The following is an 8037-nucleotide window of genomic DNA, read 5'->3' as shown; positions in this document are numbered from 1 at the left end:
CATGATGACATACTGCACTGCTGTGCTGGGGTGTCCTAAGCTCACAAGACGGGGTGGGTTCACTCCTGTTGCGGTGCCAGGGGTCTGCAGGAGGCTACTGATGCTTGTTCTAGTCTGAAAAATACAAAGTACATCCAAAACACAAATCTGGTAATGCAGATCTATCCCATGGAACAGAGGATAGACACATCTTTAAAAGTCATGATTCATTCAAACATTAAAGTTATCTTACTGGCTTTATGTCCAAGATGTAAGATAGAGCTGACTTCACGCTGCATTTACTCCATCCATTTTTCACCAAGTGCTTAAGATCACACAACAAAGTTCTGAAAATGTTTCAAAAATGAAACATTATACATTTAGACAGGGATTATATTTCCTCCCCGTTTTAAAATACAAATTGCTTGCATCTTACCAGCACTCCCAGCTCGTCGTGGCCCTTCAACATTCTTTTCCAGTGCAGCCAGCTACAGCAGCTTTGGGACAATGGGTGCTTCCCAGTTGCGGAGAAAGAGATCTGCTTTCCCTTGAAACATTTTCACAAACTCATTGTTGATCTAAAAAGTTGTAAAAACAGCAGGACAAGATATTAGTGATGTGTCCCTAATGACAAAACAAATGCAATCTCATTATTTAAAGTAACATCACAAATGTGATCCCTGGCATGTGGCAAAAGGGGTGTTAAAAACAAACAAACAAACAAAAACTGGTCACTGCAGCTATTTTTCAAGATAGGGAGAGTGTTGGTGAACCCAAGTCCAAAATCTCATGGAGCAAAGTCCACAAGACGTTCAGAGCGAGACCAGAGGCTTTGGAAAAGGACTGTGGCTACATGATGGCTATGGTGGCAGATGCTCTCTCCTCTGTGTCAGATTCAAACCGGGGCAGGGACGTGAGAGCGGACCAAACACATACCATGGCTCCACCAGAGAGACTATCCAGATCACAGGTCATTTTTCAAACGCAGCACTTTTCACGTTTCAAGTTGTCGCGTCATTACAAGCGCACGATGTGCACACCAGCACTGTTCAAATCCATATTCACTTTCATTTTACATTCTAGTCAAGACATCAGTGTTTTCGAGAACACTTAATAGTTCATAAATGGCATGAAACACATCTATATATTTTTCATATCGGGTACATTTTGTAAAAACATTTTCATTTAAACCATTAACATTTTTGTACGATACCCTATTTTGTTGAGCTGTGCGTAACTCATGCTCCGGTTGAAATGCATTCAAATGTGACCTACACAGTTTAAATATCATTAAAATCTCTCCATGCTTCATCTACTTCTACATGATCAATATCTACATCTTCAAACGCTGTGCAGATTCCACTTGGTTTAGAGCAGACATTTCTTATTCTTATGTCAACTGCACATGATAGACTGACTCTGTGGATTCTTCTCTTCAGCCTGCCATGTAAACTGACCATCACCATGAGGCATACCTGTAAGACCTAAACCCAGAATTTCTGAAACAAATGTACCGTTAAGTTATGAAAGAACGATACAAGTTGTTTGCCTTAACCTGTAAAACTACTGAAGCCTTCACACAAAGAGCACAGTCCAGTTAGAATTTTTTTTCATCACTTGTACAGTGTCCTGTGTGCACACATAAACTGTTATAGCTGAAACTACACAACCCTCAGTCCTCCACTGTCTTAAATTACAAACATGCCACCTGAAGTGGGAAAGTTAGACTCAAAATTCACACAAATACTTTACACTGGCTAGGTTGCACTGACAAGGATTACGAATTAACCTGCATTAAAATCAAGGTGTATCTATTGATCCAGTTGCATGAAACTTTAAACCTAGTTTAAAAATAATCAGGGTTACATTTAAACCGTCCTTTTAATCTTGCTTTTAGTTTTCACAGTAAACCTAGATCACAGTAAACCTATATCAGTGCTGCTTTAAAGTCAGAGTTAAATCTGAGTTAGGGATTCATTTTAAAGTTGCAGCTGAGGTTAAGGGAAAGGTTAGGGTTCCAAAACGGCAATATATATTAGATGGATTGAAGAAAACCAAAGGAGAGTAAGGAACTGCCTGGACCCTGTTGAGTTTTATAATGATGAAGAATTTTCAAGGCAGTACCGATTCAGCAAACAATCTGTAATGAGATTAAAAACAAAAAACAAAAACAAAAACAAAAAACAGGCCCGTAATTAAACATGGCGGTGACCGGAATGCAGCCATACCACCCTCACTCTTTCTTCTGATAGCCTTGTGGTTTTATGCTAATGGATGTTCCCAGATGGTGAATGGGGACCTTTTTAGAGTACATAAATCGACAGTGTCAATACAGAAACACTGATTAGTTCTCCCGTAGATATGATAAGGTGTTGTAGTCAAATATATATGCAACATACTGCAAGGACACTATTTGGTGTAATTTCATACATTTTAACCTTGTTCGTCAGAAAAGGTTACAATCTACAAGAATACAAATAACCAGGAATCAATGTTAATTTAATACATGGTACACTTTAAACAAGATACCTTTAGCTATTATGAAATACATTTTACCCTATGTAAAATACAATACAAAAGACGTCAAATAAATGTAGAGAACTTAACGGTGAACATGGGCTGATGTTTTGGCTTGCCTACTGGTGACCTGGTTCTGATTTGGTAGGACAGCACTCTCCCGGTCATGTAAGCTGATGAGGGCAGCCCATAAAACATCTTGTTTGAGGCAAACTGCCTCAAAGTTCTCACGTGTTGTGATGCACGGGATGTCTGTAAATATTATCAAAACCGTAAGCATCTTGGTAGTGCATTTTACTGTATATTCTCATCATGCATAAAACAATAATACAATAGTGGTGGATGCTAATCTCTGAAATTATTGATATTGGAATACGTATTATCATAAAACTACAGTTTGATCCATATGCGTACTTTGATCAGCTGCTGACAGAAAGCAGAGCTCTTTAAAACAAACACTCTCCCTCTCGGTTGGCATAGACAAGCAGTTGCTGCAGAGACACCATCGATTTTGCTCCACTCTCATCTCATTTTGATGTATATTTTGTGTAATGTTTTCTATGTTGTCCTTCTCGCTTATGTTGCGCTCGGCTTCAAATTGAAAAGGCTGAACAGAAGACATGTTTATCTCGCTCAAGAGAATTGAACCAAGACCGATGCAACCATTTGAGGTCACTACCCAGACTGCATTGCGACGTAAACAATTACCTGCAAGTGAAAGGATTTTTTTTTTCAAATTTTATAGAGATTAAGACATCCAGAGTGTTTTTTATATCACATTTATATAGCTGTTTCCAACATTAATCTAATAAAGCCTACAAATCTTCATAGTGTTACTGATGCCCACAAAAGGCAATGGTGCCAACAACTTCTGAAAATACACCTACAAATAAGAAAAAAGAAAATTAAAATTAACATACTGTTAATATGGCAGTTGAAATATGCATTCTCAAACTAACTTGCTAGGTAGTTTTACCTATTTGGCAAACTAACGCAAAGATTGTGGGAAACTGACTAACATTAAAGGCAACAAAATGGCACTGACAGCACGATAAGAGTATTTGCAAGACTAAGGTGAGCATCCAAGGCACCCAGAAAAAGGCAACTAGCCGTCACGCTGGTGGTGTGGTGCAGGACCCAAGTGCAAGACACGATGGTTGAAGGTGACAAACGGAAGACTTTACTGACAAAAGAAGATTAAAATACAAGTGCAAACTGATAACAAAAGCCGATAACAAAAAGGTGCAGCAAGACAGTGTGCACAATACACAAACAACGATAGACAAAAGACAAGGCAAACACTAGGACTTAAATAGGAGAAACTAAACAGGGCAAAACAGGATTGGGTAAAATTAACAAGGTCAATAATTAGACAAACGGGAACACGTGAGGGGCGGAGACAGACAGAGATCAGGCACACAAAGACGTGACAAACTAAAAGTCCAAACTGAGGTGCAGGCTGTGACACTAGCTAACGTTATCTAGCTAGGAAAATCGAATTGCTGTGTTAGTTAGTGCCATTGGCTATTTACTATAAATGCTGCCGTTAAACGTTGTATTGCTGATATACAGCCCAAGCTATTATCATCTGGCGAAACTCAACTGGAAATTCGGAAGAGTATTTTCACATCTTTACTCTCGATACTTAGCAAAGTAGCTACCTGTTTGCTGCTAGCATAATGTGAATGTTCGTTAGTTGGCTAGCATGAAACATCTAATCAATAAAACATGGTATTCTCAGTAGCTGTTTCACAATAGGGAGTACGTCAAGTACAGACTCACGTTCTTGGGAGTTCAGACTAGCAAGTTCAGATCGGGAGTCCAGATTCCCGACGACATGAGGACGCAGTACACCCAATCAGCATTTGGAATAGTAGCGTTTGTGCTGTCATCACAGCTCAGCTCGGCTCAGGAGTCTTGACTTGAGGCTGGCTCAAGACCCCACATTTTCACCTTTATCTTCACTATAATTGATATTTACAATAAAACAACACGTAATACAATACACCAAACTGCCTGGGGTCGTTTTCATTTAAAAAGAATATATGTTAGTTAACATATTAATAAAAAAATGACATGTTCACGATGTGTGCCAATATAGGGGCCAATGGAGGGAAATAATTTGTGGGAGTGGGTAGTGGCCATAAATAGTTGTCTTGTAACACTCAGAGATCTACACGATCTATATCATATTGTCTGACAAGCCTTGTACAGTTAAGCACAACATTCACTACACATTACCGAAGCACAAACTTCATCTCTCTCAAGATTATCAGTCAAGCCCCCGGACAGACTTAAACACAAACAAGACATTTCATGTCCACAATACAATAAGCCTGTAGTATTAATAGACTATAATAACTTTTTAATCAAGCTACATTTAAGACGAGGAAAAATTAATTCTGGTAGACTTAAAATTCATAGTTACAGCACAGTAAAATAAATACAAAAGAAAAACATATAAATGAACAATTCATATAATAAACAGGCAATAAATACATTAATTAGACAGTTACTAACATGATTAACAAGTATTCAAATTCAAGTTTATTTAAAGCCCAATATCACTGTTTACAGTCTCAAAGGGCTTTACATGCCCACAGGATTACAACAACCAGAGCAGGGTGGCACCCCCTGACTTGTTCCTCACAGTGGGCAAGAAAAAACTCCTCAAAAAACCCAGTCAACCGCTCCTGGGGAGGGTAACAATGGACTTTAATTTCATCTGTTTGTACAAAATCTGTCTTGACTGTGGACTGGTGGAGTCCAAACTCTTTAGAGATGGTTTGCTTTTCCAGCCTGATGAGCATCAGCAACTCTTTTTCTGAGGTCCTCAGAAATCTCCTTTGTTCTTGCCATGATACACTTCCATAAACATGTGTTGTTTCAGACCACTGTATGTTCATGTGAAACCACATAGTGACAGCTCATGTGAAAAGAACACATGAGACAGTGAATAAAGATTGCTGGGGTTCATTAACTATGGTGGGGGAAAAGGTTCGAGGGAGGTCAGGATTTTCCAGGATTTTTGGCTGCTCAGTAGCTCTTCCTGAACACAGCCATCACCCTCCTCAACAGGGAAGGTTTTGGGGTCTTCTACTTCATGGCCGTAGGACTCTCTGAGGCCCCAATGTCTGTTGAGTGCTGCTGATTAAGACAAAAGAGGTCAGACATTAATAAACATAGCAATAGTACACTTGAGTACACTAAATTATCATACCTATCAAAATTCCCGTGGAGAAGCTTGTAAACTGTGTAGTTTTGCTGACTTTCGAAATCTAAGCTCAAACAGTTACATACCACAGAGTCTAGAGATTCAGTCCGCTAGAGAACTCCTCTTTGCCAAAATCACAGATACACTATTAAAAGTCAGCGGAAAAGATGGAACAATTTCTTACCTTTTTGATGTTCTTTCTTTTAGGAAAGAACAGGATGAATCTCTGCCACTTGCTCTCCCTTTTCTTCTTCTCCTCATTCTGAGGAACGATTTTGGACTCCTCCATCTCCATCTTTATAGCGGGGCTCATTCCATCGCCCGACAGGCACCTTGCTGCCTCTGCTGCTCTCACCTCCAGAAGGGCTATGAGGTTCTGCAAGTCTGCTGAGGCAAGCTGCTCCATCACCCTGTCTACAATATACTGGATAGTCTCACAGAGCAAGGTCAGCTCATTCTCATCAATCACCGTCTCCCTGACGAGGGGGGAGGTGTTCTCAACATGCCCCTCTGAGGGGACTGGGGTACCTGGGATGGCACCAGGAACCAGTGCTGGGTCTACCTCGGCCTGCCCAGCCTCTGATGGACTGGAGGATCTTTGTGGATCCTCAGCAGACTCCTCTGGATGGGTCTGGACCATCTCTGGAGATGCCCTTGCTTCCGGCAGGAACGTCGTCTCCAATTTGTGTAGGACATCATCCACAACATCCTGTGCCACCTGGGAGATTTTGGAGTCTTCTCCTACTCTCATGGTGGCTGGGGTGTCCTCAGTAGTTGAGGTGATCTTCAGCTGCTGCAGTGCAGCTGTTGTCTCAGGTTGAAAAACCTCCTCTGACATTTCCTAATGCTGATTTTTCCTCTTGTTTATAAGGTTTGAATCCTTTAGGACTGAAGTGTTTTGTGTAGAGCAAAACTGAAGTCGAAGTAGCAGGTCGGGGCCTTTTTATTTGCTACAATTTGTGGGCGTGGTCACGTTTGCATATGTTGTCACAGTTGTTCCTTTATCAAGCAGCGAGATGATTCCACGGTCTTGTGCCATTAAATAAAATGGAAACTTTTTTATCCTAATTTTTAATTTGTTTCTGTAATTTATTTTTTTGTTAATTTGTCTATATTTTGTATGCATAACAACAACATCAGTGCATTATATTGTATTGAGATAGTAGGAGTAGTGGGAAAGTCGTGGGACAGTGGTGTCCATGGGTTGTCTTAAAATGCCTTCTCAAGTTATATTCTTTACACGCTCATACGCACTCGTGGCAGAGTAAACACCCAGGCCTCGCACAGACAGATATAAACACTTACTTCTCTGTCCATTCCCTGTTGAATTGTCTGTTTTCTGAGTCAACTTTTCATTTTTTTTGGAAGTAGAAAGAGACATTTTGTCTAACTAACCATGCTAACGTGCTAGCAAGAACAGCACCACAGGTGCCAAGAGGAGTGCGTGGAGATGCAAGAGCAGAGAGCAGCACATGCGTCAGACAGGGATGACTTTTTTTTACATTGATTGGTCCAGGACAAGCAGGGATAATTATGACACAGTTAGGCGGGACAAATGGGGTGTGAAGTAATTGTGACACAGGATCATACAAAAATGGTAAACTTCAGTTATTTATTTTTTGGTATCTAATTAAATTTTTTTAAAGCAATAAGAAGCCTACTCAAAGTGCCAGTACAAATTACCTCATGGGCTGAACCTGGCCCCAGGACTGCCAGTCGAATAGCCTGGTCCTATACCCTGTGGTATGCCATATGCTTGGAAGAAGTGTGAGGTAAGGTCCAATACTTTAGGCTCTGTGAGTGGCACGGTGATGTACTCAGGGCCCAGTTGAATGGAGATGGCTTTGCACACCTCTCTGACTATTTTGGAAACAGTTTGGTTGGCCAAACCAAATGAATTTGCCGTTTTTCCTAGCCCACCTTCGTCGTTCAAGTAATAAAATGCACGGGCAACCTTTCTTACAACATCCACAGGTTCTCTCATCCGAGTTGTCTGGCCTTCAATGTATGGCCGTAAAAGATCACCGAGCTGGTACAGGCTGTCTCTGGACATCTGGTAGTTTTCTAGCCACATCTCGGATAATACTGCGTGGGTGACTTAGTTGTCCCACCAACTATTTGTTCGGCCAGGTTGCGTCCAAAATCGCTGTTCCATGTAGGGTTTGAACTGCCACTGCGGTTGTTTTCCATCTCAAGCAAATAAAGCTTGCCTTCTACATTGGAGCAGTGCATGTGCGTCGTACAGTACGATGATCTGTAATTCAAGATAGATTTGCAAATTTGACAGAGCAGCCTTGACTGCATTTTGCCCGTCGTGTTTCTTTTGG

The sequence above is a fragment of the Chanos chanos genome, chromosome 2 (assembly GCF_902362185.1).
Source record: "Chanos chanos chromosome 2, fChaCha1.1, whole genome shotgun sequence".
NCBI lineage: Eukaryota > Metazoa > Chordata > Actinopteri > Gonorynchiformes > Chanidae > Chanos > Chanos chanos.
The sequence above is the reverse complement of the archived record's forward strand: the minus strand, read 5'-3'. Positions refer to the sequence as shown.